Consider the following 13,154-nt stretch of genomic DNA (forward strand, 5'->3'; position numbering starts at 1 on the left):
GAGAGAGAGTTACAGAAGATGGTGGGGTTAGACTAGTTGAGTTTGAAGATGCGTTTCTGGTAGTGGTAAACGTGGCAAGGTTAAGAGAAAATCAAATCAATTATGATTATCATGCCTCATAGCATGTTTTTTTCATTTTGTCTGTTTTCTCTGTGGTTTCTTCTGTTTTTCCTTCCACTTTTATATATGGAGGTACGAAGGGTAGGTTATCTCAAAATGAATGGGGGAAGGGACAGGAAATATAGGGCTTGGGTATAAGAAGTAATAAAATAGAAAAGGCTTAACATCGTTTTTCTACAGGAGATACAGTGGGGCAAAGAAGTTCTTAGTCAGCCACCAATTGTGCAAGTTCTCCCACTTAAAAAGATGCGAGGCCTGTAATTTTCATCGTAGGTACACTTCAACTATGACAGGCAAAATGAGAAAAAAAATCCAGGAAATCACATTGTAGGATTTGCAATGAATTTATTTGCAAATTATGGTGGAAAATACTGTAATTTTTCGGTCACCTACAAACAAGCAAGATTTCTGGCTCTCACAGACCTTTAACTTCTTTAAGGGGCTCCTCTGTCCTCCACTCGTTACCTGTATTAGTGGGACCTGTTTGAACTTGTTATCAGTATAAAAGACACCTGTCCACAACCTCAAACAGTCACACTCCAAGCTCCACTATGGCCAAGACCAAAGAGCTGTCAAAGGACACCAGAAACAAAACTGTAGACCTGCACCAGGCTGGGAAGACTGAATCTGCAATAGGTAAGCAGCTTGGTTGGAAGAAATCAACTGTGGGAGCAATTATTAGGAAATGGAAGACATACAAGACCACTGATAATCTCCCTACCATCAGTAACACACTACGCCGCCAGGGACTCAAATCCTGCAGTGCCAGACGTGTCCCCCTGCTTAAGCCAGTATATGTCCAGGCCCGTCTGAAGTTTGCTAGAGAGCATTTGGATGATCCAGAAGAAGATTGGGAGAATGTCATATGGTCAGATGAAACCAAAATATAACTTTTTGGTAAAAACTCAACTCATGTCTGGAGGACAACGAATGCTGAGTTGCATCCAAAGAACACCATACCTACTGTAAAGCATGGGGGTGGAAACATCATGCTTTGGGGCTGTTTTTCTGCAAAGGGACCAGGACGACTGATCCGTGTAAAGGAAAGAATGAATGGGGCCATGTATCATGAGCATTTGAGTGAAAACCTCCTTCCATCAGCAAGGGCATTGAAGATGAAACGTGGCTGGGTCTTTCAGCATGACAATGATCCCAAACACACTGCCCGGGCAACAAAGGAGTGGCTTCGTAAGAAGCATTTCAAGGTGCTGGAGTGGCCTAGCCAGTCTCCAGATCTCAACCCCATAGAATATCTTTGGAGGGAGTTGAAGGTCCGTGTTGCCCAGCATTAGCCCCAAAACATCACTGCTCTAGAGGAGATCTGCATGGAGCAATGGGCCAAAATACCAGCAACAGTGTGTGAAAACCTTGTGAAGACTTACAGAAAATGTTTGACCTCTGTCATTGCCAACAAAGGGTATATAACAAAGTATTGAGATACACTTTTGTTATTGACCAAATACTTATTTTCCACCATAATTTGCAAATAAATTAATTAAAAATGTGATTTTCTGGATTTTTTTTCCTCATTTTGTCTCGCATAGTTGAAGTGTACGTATGATGAAAATTACAGGCCTCTCTCATCTTTTAAGTGGGAGAACTTGCACACTTGGTGGCTGACTAAATAATTTTTTGCCCCACTGTACATAGTGATGAGGCTAATGAGCTTGACTGAGTTATGTGGTGGGAGTGGCAACGTATACTCAGTCATGGTACTAATTTCAGTGCTGGGGTGGCAATTGTATCCTCAGGTTTAGGGGTGACTGTGGTATCCACAACAGAGATTGTCAATTGTCAGGTTTTATTGGTCAAGGCAGATGTTAAGTATTTTTTTTATCTTTATGTTTATGCCCCTACTGAGGCTACATATTGCTGTATTTTATCAAATAAAGGAAACCTTAAGACAGTGTGACCAAGAGGGGTTTATGGTTTTAGGGGGGACTGGAACTGTACAGTTGATTTTACAGTTTGATCGCACTGCGCAAGAACCTCAACTGCGGTCAGCTACTTGTCTGTCTGGTTTATTAACTGAGTTTGAGCTTTCTGATGAGTGGAGAGTAAGAAATGCAAAAGTTAGGCAGTACACATGGCTAAAAATTCATGAAGGTCGTGTCAGTGCAGCAAGGTTAAACAGGTTGTCTGTATCTGAGCACTACTGTAGTAAGGTTGGAAGTTGTGACATTACTCCTGTGGCTTTTTCTGATCACCATAGTGTTACTGTTGATATTCACTTGTCCTGTTCACGAAGGTCATCACCTCATTCTTATTTTAATTTTAAGTTATTACTTGATGTCATGTTTTGTGAATGTTTTTGTAGTTTTGGGAAAAAATAGAAGGCTATTAAATGGAATTTTGAGTCCTTGAGACAATGGTGGGAGGTTGGGAAGGCCAAAATACGTGTGTTTTTGTCAACAGTATACTGCCCTGTCTAGTACTGAAGTTAGAGAGACTATCGGGGCCCTTGAACAGGACATCAAATCTATTAAATTGAAATTGCTCACTTAGAATGACCCCGGACTAGTCATGAACATACAGGACAAGAGACATGAACTGAGGTTGTTTTTTACATGAAAGAGTGAAGGTTCCCTTGATTAGGTATTGTTTTGCTACCTTCAAGGTTATGGTTGCTCCTAGCACTTAAAAAAAAATCTAGGGCAGTCGACATCGCACCGCAAACTGATGGTCTGCCTTCGTCTCCCTGATGGGAAAGTGACCACGGCTGACGGTGAGATGCGCCAATATGCCGTGGATTTCTACACTGCCCTCTACAAGGTGAAGGATTGTGATCCTCTGTGTGCTGAACAGTTGTTACATGGACTTCCTCAATCGGGCTCTGAGCAGAGACCTGCTTTGGACTCTGACATTACTCTGCAGGAGCTGTCCACATCAGTTATGCAGCTCTCATCAGGCCAAGCTTCTGGCATTGATGGTTTACAATCTGACTTCTATAAGAACTTTTGGGGGTCTATTGGGGGGGATTTTTATGAAGTGGTGTGTGAATCTTTTCATGAGGATTCTCTTCCTGTATGCTGTCAACGTGCTGTGATTTCATTATTGCCAAAAAAGGGGTATTTGGCTTCTTTTTTTTAATTGGCGACCTGTTGCATTGTTGTGTGCAGAATATAAAATTATATCTAAGTGTCTCTCAAACAGGTCTTATTGTGTACCTGACTGCTCTATTTTTGATAACTTGTTTCTAATAAGATATGTTTTAGATACTTTTAAAGTGTCTGATGTGAATGTGGGTTTGCTTTCTTTGAATCAGAAGGCTTTTGATTGTGTGAACCACAGTTTTGTCTTGGATGAGCTTACTGAATGCTGGGGCCTCATGTATGGTGAAGGTGGTGGGGGCGGAGGTTGAGCTGCCCCATCCCCGTCCATTGCAGTATTAGGCAGGGATGCCCAGTTTCAGGACAGTTATTGTCTGGCAATTGAACCAGTGTTTTTTTTAAGAGCAAGGCTTACTGGTTTCTCTGTGCGATGGGTTTATGAAGGGTTCCACGATAACACTGTCTGCGTATGCGGATGACGTGACAGTTTTTATTACAGGGGGTGAGGATGTTAAGGTTCTCTCAAATGCTCTAAATATGTATGATGGGGCCTCCTCAGTGTCAATTGGGAAAAGAATGATTCGCTGTGGACAGGTCAGCTTCAGATAGGGTCCGCTCCACAGTTGCCAGAGGGGCTTCAGTGGGGCAGAGATGGGACGAAGACTTTGGGAGATTTTCTAGGTCAGATGTCTTTCAAGAAAATAACTGTGAGGGTGTAGTGCAGAAGTTGTGTGCTAGATTGTCTAAGTGAAAATGGGTACTATCCCATCTGTATTATAGGGGAAGGGTGCTGGTAGCCAATAACCTAGCCACCTCTATCCTGTGGCACAGACTTTACAGAGACCAGGGGGCTTGATACAAGAGCTTCAGAGTACCCTTGCCAATTTCTTCTGGTCTGGACAACATTGGATTAAAGCTGCAGCCCTATACCTGCCACTGCACAAGGGTGGGTAAGGCCTGGTGGGCATTTCTTCTAGGATCATGGCTTTTTGACTTCAAGCAGCCCAGAGACCGTTGTACTGTGACGGTTCCAGTTGGGTTGATACAGCCTACACATTGATGAGGAGAGCGGGCTGTTTGGGCTTAGACAAGCCCATTTTCCTCTTAAAGCTAGAGGGGGGATTTGTCTGGCCTGACTACATTCTATGAGTCTGTTATGTAGGCTTGGAGAGTTTTCAACATGTCCTATAAGGCCGGCACGCCACCGGGATGTGGCTTTTTGAAGAGCCTCTGTTTTATAACACTGTCATCCAGTCCCGTGCTATGGGTTCAGCCAGCCTACGTTCATGCCTGTTAGGTGTGGGGTGTACCAAGCTGGGTCATCTGATGCGCAGCAGGAGCAGATCATTGGAGGAGCTGGGAGAAAGAGAGGGGATCTGGTCATCTCTCCTACTGAAGAAGGCCATAGCTGAGGTCTGCAATTCCTTGCCGGTACTTACTCGGCAGTATGAGACTGATACTTCCATCTCTGATTGGTGGACGGAGGGTCTGGATTGTGTGTTCCCTGCGCTGAATGTTAGTGCTTTTGAGGGGGCATTAGATGAGGACATGGGGATGCTGCTTTCCTTCGATACCCCGGAGCTGGGGGAGTTAATGCCGGTGGGAAACAATGTACACAATATGTGTAAAAGTGTCCCATGCTTCTTCCCTGGAAGGGGTAAAATCGACAAGGTGGGCGGGTGTGTTTGGTCCAGGCACCTCCCCAAAAGGCTGTTGGTGGTCTTTATATAAACCGCCTATTGATAAGAGGACGGCTGACCTACAATGGAAGATAATACATGGAGCTATAGCCACCAATATGCATCTGGTACACCTGGATCCTACTGTTGGGGTGGGGTGTCCATTCTGTGCTGAGTCTGAAAGTCTGGCGCATCTTTTTTTTACAGTGTTCCAGGTTGGTCAGGATGTTTGACCTTATCACTAGTTTGTTCTCAGCTCTGGGAGAGCTTTTCTCTTCCCAACTTTGGACCAAAGTACAGGTTTAGTTGAAGGGGTGTAGTTATCTAAATTAACGTTGTGTCAGGGGCAGCTAAATTAGCAATTTGGAAGACACAAAAGAATAGTATTCAGGGACAGGGATCTGTGGACGTGGTGGGCATGCTGGAGGGGATGTTGGCAGCGATACTGAGGAATGAGTTTGCCTATTACAAACTGGTTAATAACATAGGGCTGTTTATGAGGATATGGGGAATTCAGAGGTTGTTTTGTTTAGTTGCTGTGAAGGAAGATTTGGTGTTGTGTTTTCAACCCTTGTGTGGTGTTCGGGTCTGTGGGACCCGTTTTCAATGTTTATTAAAAGAAAAATGATACAATTAATTATTTTTTCCAACCTATTTTTCCAACCTTCCAGACTAATTGGCCTTGGCTAATTTTCTGTAATGTACATGTAAAATAACCCATTTTCATTGAGTGCACACTGTGCACCCCCCTACACATTTATATGACATACGTGGTGTTCGGGTTCACTGAACCCAAGGGTAGCAAAAGTGTGGAAAAGTGTGTCTGTGAAGGTGAAAGCAAGTGAAAATGAAAACTTTGTCTTCCTCCTCCCTGGGTCTGATGTTTCAACACCAAGAACCTGTCTGTCTCCCTGCCTATCTGCCACTTTTCTCGCACTCTTTACCCTTTGTAATGTGTGAAACTACACAAGGACCTGCACAATGTTATTACAATACATCATTAGAAAACATTATTTCGATACATTGTAAAAAAAAATCCAGTGTTTTACAGCACTCTACCCCAGCCAGGTGCAAATTGGTGGAGGGACACAACAAATAAATAGCCTTGCATGTGTGTCTCCTTACCACAATCAATCAGTATCGCAAAAATAATTTCTGCTCAGAGGGCCTTAGACATTTCTTTTGCAGAGAGAGATGTTAGTGTGGAAGGAGCGTCTCCTACTTTAGAAGATTAAGAATTTTCAGAATATGAGGATCATGTCTCTGTCAGTTCGGAGTCTGAAAAATGTGAAATTAAATGGTCTTCTTGCCCAAGGAAGGAGCCACACGGCATAGCTGCCAATGTGATAAGGATGCAACCAGGGCCGACACGGATGGCGGTTACTCATGTGCAGGACATAAAGTCTTCTTTTAAACTGATCATCCCAGACACCATCCAGAAAATCATTCTGGACTGCACTAATTTGGAGGGAAGGTATGTTTTTGGAGAGGGATAGATTGAGATGGGCCAAAGTCATTTACATGCATATTTTGGGGTTCTTATCCTTGATGGTGTTTTCAGATCCAATGGGGAATCCACCGAATCCCTTTGGGAGACAGAAACTAGCAGATAATTTGTCTTTGCAACAATGTCTCTGGAAAACCTCCACATTATTTCCAGGATTATCTGCTTCCAGAACCGAGACACCAGACCAGCTAGGCAGCAGAGAGACAAGCTAGATGCAATCAGGTCAGTGTGGGACAAATGGGTGGACCGCCTTCACTTGTTTTACAACCCTGGGCCAAACGTTACTGTTGATGAGCAGCTTACGCCATTTAAGGGAACGCTGCCCCTTCAGGCAGTACATACCATCTAAAATATGGAACCAAGATCTGGGCTGCCTGTGATGCTGCTTCATCATATGTGTGGAACTTGTAAGTGTATACAGGGAAACCAGATGGAGGAGCCCCTGAGAAGAACCAAGGGACGCAGGTTGTCCTAGATGTGACACCTGAACTCCGTGGCCACAATATCACATGCGATAACTTTTTTACTTCGCACAAGCTGGGACAGGAGCTCCTCAAGAGGAAGCTGACTATGGTATGAAAAAACAAGCCAGAGTTCCCACCTCAGTTGTTGAATACACGGAACAGGCCTATCAATTTTGTTTGTGTTCACGGCCGACACGTCCCTAGTGTCGTACGTGCCAAAGAAAAGCAGAAATATGGTACTCATGAGTACGCTGCATAGGGATGTAAGAATCTGTGGCCAGGAACATCAAAAAACAGAAATCATAATGGATTACAATGCCACAAAAGGAGGGGTGGACAATTTAGACAAGCTGGTGACTGGCTACAGCTGCAAAAGAAGAACCCTATGCTGGTCACTTGTGATATTCTTGGACATCTCAGCGTACAACGTGTTGATCATCTGGATGGCGTTGAACCCAGATTGGAACAGAGGGAAGCTCCAGAGGAGACATCTCTTTCTAGAGGAGCTGGGCAAGGCATTGGTAAGAACTAAAATTCAGAGGAGCCAACATATCCCACGGACCCCAGCTTCTGCAGCCATCGTGAGGAGGAGAAAACTGGCGCCCCATCTGCCCGACCCACAGAACCAACAACTCCAATACCGAACATAAGTGTGAGTGATGTTTCTGCATGTGTGTGTGTCTGACTATCCTACCTTGGCCTGATGTAATTATATATGTGAGTGAATGAGATGTTAGTAAAATTCCTGAACTAAGTGTGTTCATCATTCTAGATTGCATCCGGTAGCAGCAAGAAGAAGCGCTGTGGTATGTGTGGATCCAAGAAGGACAGGAAGACACAGTACACATGCAGCAAGTGCAATAAATACCTCTTCAACACACACACAAACTCTGTCCCTCATGTGGTGTGTAGACCAGCCTTAATTTGTGTTCAATGGGGCTCCTTTATCATTTCCATAAAATGCTGTATGTAAAATGTGTCCTTCCAATTTGTTCAGTTCAAAGCAATAAACATCAATAGTGATGAAAACCTTGTTTAATTTATATTTGTTCAAGATAAACATGATTTATTCCACCCATGTCTTGATTATAAAAAACAGCACTTTACTGATAAATGTAATCTAGCTGAGTTAAATTTCAAATATGAAGCATGTATGCTGTCTATATTGCTTTTAATTGATATAAGTCAACATCTAAGTATTAAGCATTAAGTATTTGTATGGAAAATGTTATGGCTGTATTGTTTTAAAAACCCAATAATTTTGAGGGTACATCAGGCTTGCAAACATTGGGTAAATAACAAAATTATGAAAACCACACAAGGGTTAATTGATGTTCAACCATTTTTTTGTTTGTTTGAGTGTTTATCGTGTTGTGGGTTCCCAGACCCAATAAAGGTATTTTAAAAACTCAAACGCTCTCTCTCTATGGGCCCTGCTCTCGCTACCTCTCTCTCTCTCTCTCTGTCTCTCTCTCTGTCTCTCTCTTACTTTCTCCCTCTCTTCTGTTTCAGACAGCTTACTCTGGGATAAGAGGAGGCACACTGGGAGGTAAGACCTCCCAGAGACATTACTGGGTCATAGGCTGGTGGCTAGATGACGGGCTCCATCCGCTCATTAGGTAACTAGAAAACCACAGGAGATACAGCAGAGATCACACACACACACACACACACACACACACACACACACACACACACACACACACACACACACACACACACACACACACACACACACACACCACACACACACCACACACACACACACACACACACACACACACACACACCACACACACACACACACACACACACACACACACACACACACACACACACACACACACACACACACACACATACATACCCACCCACAGACCTCCACATACACATTAATATTCTGTACCTCCCCACATGCACTCATGTGGGGTGGTACAGCAACACAAGCTAAATCCATCGTTAATTGAGGTATTTCTATTGAGACAGGGTTTGCCACCTGTTCTGCTCCATGCGCAAATGTGACATTTAATATGTGATAATCCCCTGAATGCGATCGCCATGGTGATGGAGACACTGATGAGGCGAGGCTGACGTCGTGAAGGAGCCCTAAATCCTCCTTGTAGATGAGCACCTCAGTTCTCATCATCCTCTCCTCAGAGTTAGAGGGTAGATTGGGTGAGGTGGTTCAAGGGAGAGAGAGAGAGAAAGGGGGAGATGGGGAGGGAGGAGTGAGAGAAAGAGGGGGAGAAGGAAAGAGAGAGAGCAAGAGAGCAGGGGAGAGAGGGGGAGGGTGAAAGAGAGAGGGGGAAAGAGGGAAAAAAACATGAAGGAAGAGAGAGACGGGCAGAAACAGAAAAAATAAGCATAGACAGGCCGAGACAGAGAGGGTGAAAGCCAGAAAGAGAGAAAATGCCACAGCCATATCATGACAATACAAATCAAATCTAATTGGATTTTATTAACACTTGAGCCGTGCTGTGCTGTTCTCCACAGCTACTGACAGTAAAATGCTTCATCCTATCCCCTCTCCTCTCAATGAGAACACTTCAAATCTCCATCTGTGACAATGCCTGGAATAAGAACTCAGATGAACCATGATCATTTGATGACTAACCGTGCATGAGACGTGAAGAGTCTTGTTAAGCTTTAGAACTACATTAGAACCAAGTTAGCATTGGCTTTAGAGCTACATTAGACTCGAGTTAGCCCAGTCTTTAGAGCTACATTAGACTCGAGTTAGCCTAGTCTTTAGAGCTACATTAGACCCAAGTCAGTCTAGTGTTTAGAGATACATTAGACTCAATTTTGCCTAGGCTTTAGAGCTACAAACGACATCCCAAGCAGCGTCCTCAGAGCATGCGCAGACCAGCTGGCTGGTGTGTTTACGGACGTATTCAATCAATGCCTATCCTAGTATGTTGTCCCCACATGATTCAAGATGGCCACCATTGTTCTTGTTCCCAAGAAAGCTAAGGTAACTGAACTAAATGATTATTGCCCTGCTGCACTCACTTCTGTCATCATGAAGTGCTTTGAGAGACTAGTCAAGGAGCATATCACCTCCACCCTACCTGATACCCTAGACCCACTCCAATTTGATACCGCCCCAATAGGTCGACACTGCACACTGCCCTAACCCATCTGGACAAGAGGAATACCTTTGTAAGAATGCTGTTCATTGATTACAGGTCAGCATTTAATACCATAGTACCCTCCATACTCGTCATTAAGCTTGAGACCCTGGATCTCGACCCCGCCTTGTGCATCATCCTAGACTTTCTGACCGGCCGCACCCAGGTGGTGAAGGTAGGAAACAACATCTCCACCCTGCTGATCCTCAACACTGGGGCCCGACAAGGGTGCGTTCTCAGCTCTCTCCTGTACTCCCTGTTCAGTCGTGACTGCTTGGCCATGCACGCCTCCAACTCAATCATCAAGTTTGCAGATAACACTACAGTGGCAGGCTAAATTACCAGACGGCATACAGGGAGGGGTGAGAAGGCATACAGGGAGGGGTGAGGGCCCTCGGAGTGTGGTGTCAGGAAAATAACCTAACACTCAACGTCAACAAAACAAAGGAGGACAGCAGAGGGAGCAACCCCCCATCGACATAGGTACAGTAGTGTAGAAGGTGGAAAGTTTTAAGTTCCTCGGCGTAAACATCACGGATAAACTGAAATTGTCCACCCACACAGACAGCATGGTGAGGAAGGTGCAACAGCACTCCTTTAACCTCAGGAGGCTGAAGAAATTTGGCTTGTCACCTAAAACACTCACAAACGTTTACAGATGCACAGCTTCTATCTCAAAGCCATCAACCTGTTAAACAGCCATCACTAACATAGAGAGGCTGCTGTCAACCTACAGACTCAAATCTCTAGCCACTGTAATAAATGTACTTAATAAAGGTACAGTTGAAGTCGGAAGTTTAAATACACCTTAGCCAAATACATTTAAACTCAGTTTTTCACAATTCCATTTAGTCAGGTAAAAATTCCCTGTCTTAGGTCAGTTAGGATCCTAAGACAGTTAGAATAATAGTAGCGAGAATGATTTATTTCAGGTTTTATTTCTTTCATCACATTCCCAGTGGGTCAGAAGTTTACATACACTCAATTAGCATTTGGTAGCATTGCATTTGAATTGTTTGACTTTGGTCCAACATTACGGGTAGCCTTCCACAAGCATCCCACAATAAGTAGGCTGAGTATTGGCCCATTCCTCCTGACAGAGCTGGTGTAACCGAGTCAGGTTTGTAGGCCTCCTTGCTCGCACACGATTTTTCAGTTCTGCCCACAAATGTCCGATAGAATTGAGGTCAGGGCTTTGTGATGGCTACTCCAATACCTTGACTTTGTTGTCCTTAAGCCATTTTGCCACAACTTTGGAAGTATGCTTGGGGTCATTGTCCGTTTGGAAGACCCATTCGCTACCAAGCTTTAACTTCCAGACTGATGTCTTGAGATGTTGCTTCAATATATCCACGTAATTTTCCATCCTCGTGATGCCATCTATTTTGTGAAGTGCACCAGTCCCTCCTGCTGCAAAGCACCCCCACAACATGATGCTGCCACCCCGTGCTTCATGGTTGGGATGGTGTTCGTCGGCATGCAAGCCTCCCCCTTTTTCCTCCAAACATAATGATGGTCATTACAACCAATCAGTTATATTTTTTTCATCAAACCAGAAGACATTTCTCCAAAAAATACGATCTTTGTCCCCATGTGCAGTTGCAAACCGTAGTCTGGCTTTTTTATGGCGGTTTGGAGCAGTGGCTTCTTCCTTGTTGAGCGGCCTCTCATTTTACTGTGGATATAGATACTTTTGTACCTATTTCCTCCAGCATCTTCACAAGGTCCTTTGCTGTTTTTCTGGGATTGATTTGCACTGTTCGCACCAAAGTATGTTGATCTATAGGAGACAGAACGTGTCTCCTTCCTGAGCGGTATGACGGCTGCGTGGTCCCATGGTGTTTATACTAGTTGTTTGTACAGATGAACGTGGTACCTTCAGGCATTTGGAAATTGCTCGCAAGGATGAACGAGACTTCTGGAGGTCTACAATTTATTTTCTGAGGTCTTGGCTGATTTCTTTTGATTTTCCCATGATGTCAAGCAAAGAGGCACTGGGTTTGAAGGTAGGCCTTGAAATACATCCATAGGTACACCTCCAATTGACTGAAATGATGGTAATTAGCCTATCAGAAGCTGCTAAAGCCATGACATAATTTTCTCGAATATCCCAAGCTGTTTAATGGCACAGTCAACTTAGTGTATGTAAACTTCTGACCCACTGGAATTGCAATACAGTGAATTATAAGTGAAATAATCTGTCTGTAAACAATTGTTGGAAAAATTACTTGTGTCATGCACAAAGTAGATGTCCTAACCGACTTGCCAAAACTATAGTTTGTTAAACAAGAAATTTGTGGGGTGGTTGAAACACGAGTTTTAATGACTCCATCTTAAGTGTATGTAATCAACTGTATCACTAGTCAGCTAAAATAACGCATCTCATCTCATATGGGGCGGCAGGGTAGCCTAGTGGTTAGAGCGTTGGACTAGTAACCGGAAAGTTGCAAGTTCAAGTTCAAACCCCCGAGCTGACAAATCTGTCGTTCTGCCCCTGAATAGGCAGTTAACCCACTGTTCCGAGGCCGTCATTGAAAATAAGAATTTGTTCTTAACTGACTTGCCTAGTTAAATAAAGGTAAAATATGTATATACGGTTCTATTGCATCTTGCCTATGCCTATCATTAGTCACATTAAAAAAATACCACTTTAATAATGTTAACATATCCTATATCACTCATCTCATATGTATATACTGCTCTATATCATCTACTGCATCTTGCCTATGCCTATCATTAGTCACATTAAAAAATGCCACTTTAATAATGTTTACATATCCTACATCACTCATCTCATATGTATATACTGCTCTATATCATCTACTGCATCTTGCCTATGCCGCACGGCCATCGCTCATCCATATATGTATATATTCTTCTTCATCCCCTACATTTGTGTGTATAAGGTAGTTCTTGTGAATTTGTTGAATACTTGTTAGATATTACTCCATTGCCGAAACTAGAAGTACAAGCATTTCGCTACACTCGCATTAACATGTGCCAACCATGTGTATGTGACCAATAAAATGTGATTTGATTTACATTAGACCCAAGTCAGCATTGGCTTCTCTGAAAGACACACATACATTGAGCACCAGTGGAGCAGCTTTTTGGGGGGTTTAAGTGCCTTCTGAAGTGCACAACAGCACGCGATGGCATCTAGGATTTGATACCAGCAACCCTTCAAGTTGCCAGCTCACTTC

At 43.6% G+C, this 13,154-nt stretch overlaps 1 protein-coding gene across 1 annotated transcript in view; it reads right to left on the reverse strand.

The window, feature by feature from the left end:
* Positions 1-13,154, reverse strand: part of fibcd1b (fibrinogen C domain containing 1b) — a 248,405-nt gene that overhangs the window by 168,530 nt on the left and 66,721 nt on the right. The gene's annotated exons all lie outside the window — the stretch shown is intronic.

Source organism: Oncorhynchus tshawytscha, linkage group LG33, assembly GCF_018296145.1.
Source record: "Oncorhynchus tshawytscha isolate Ot180627B linkage group LG33, Otsh_v2.0, whole genome shotgun sequence".
NCBI lineage: Eukaryota > Metazoa > Chordata > Actinopteri > Salmoniformes > Salmonidae > Oncorhynchus > Oncorhynchus tshawytscha.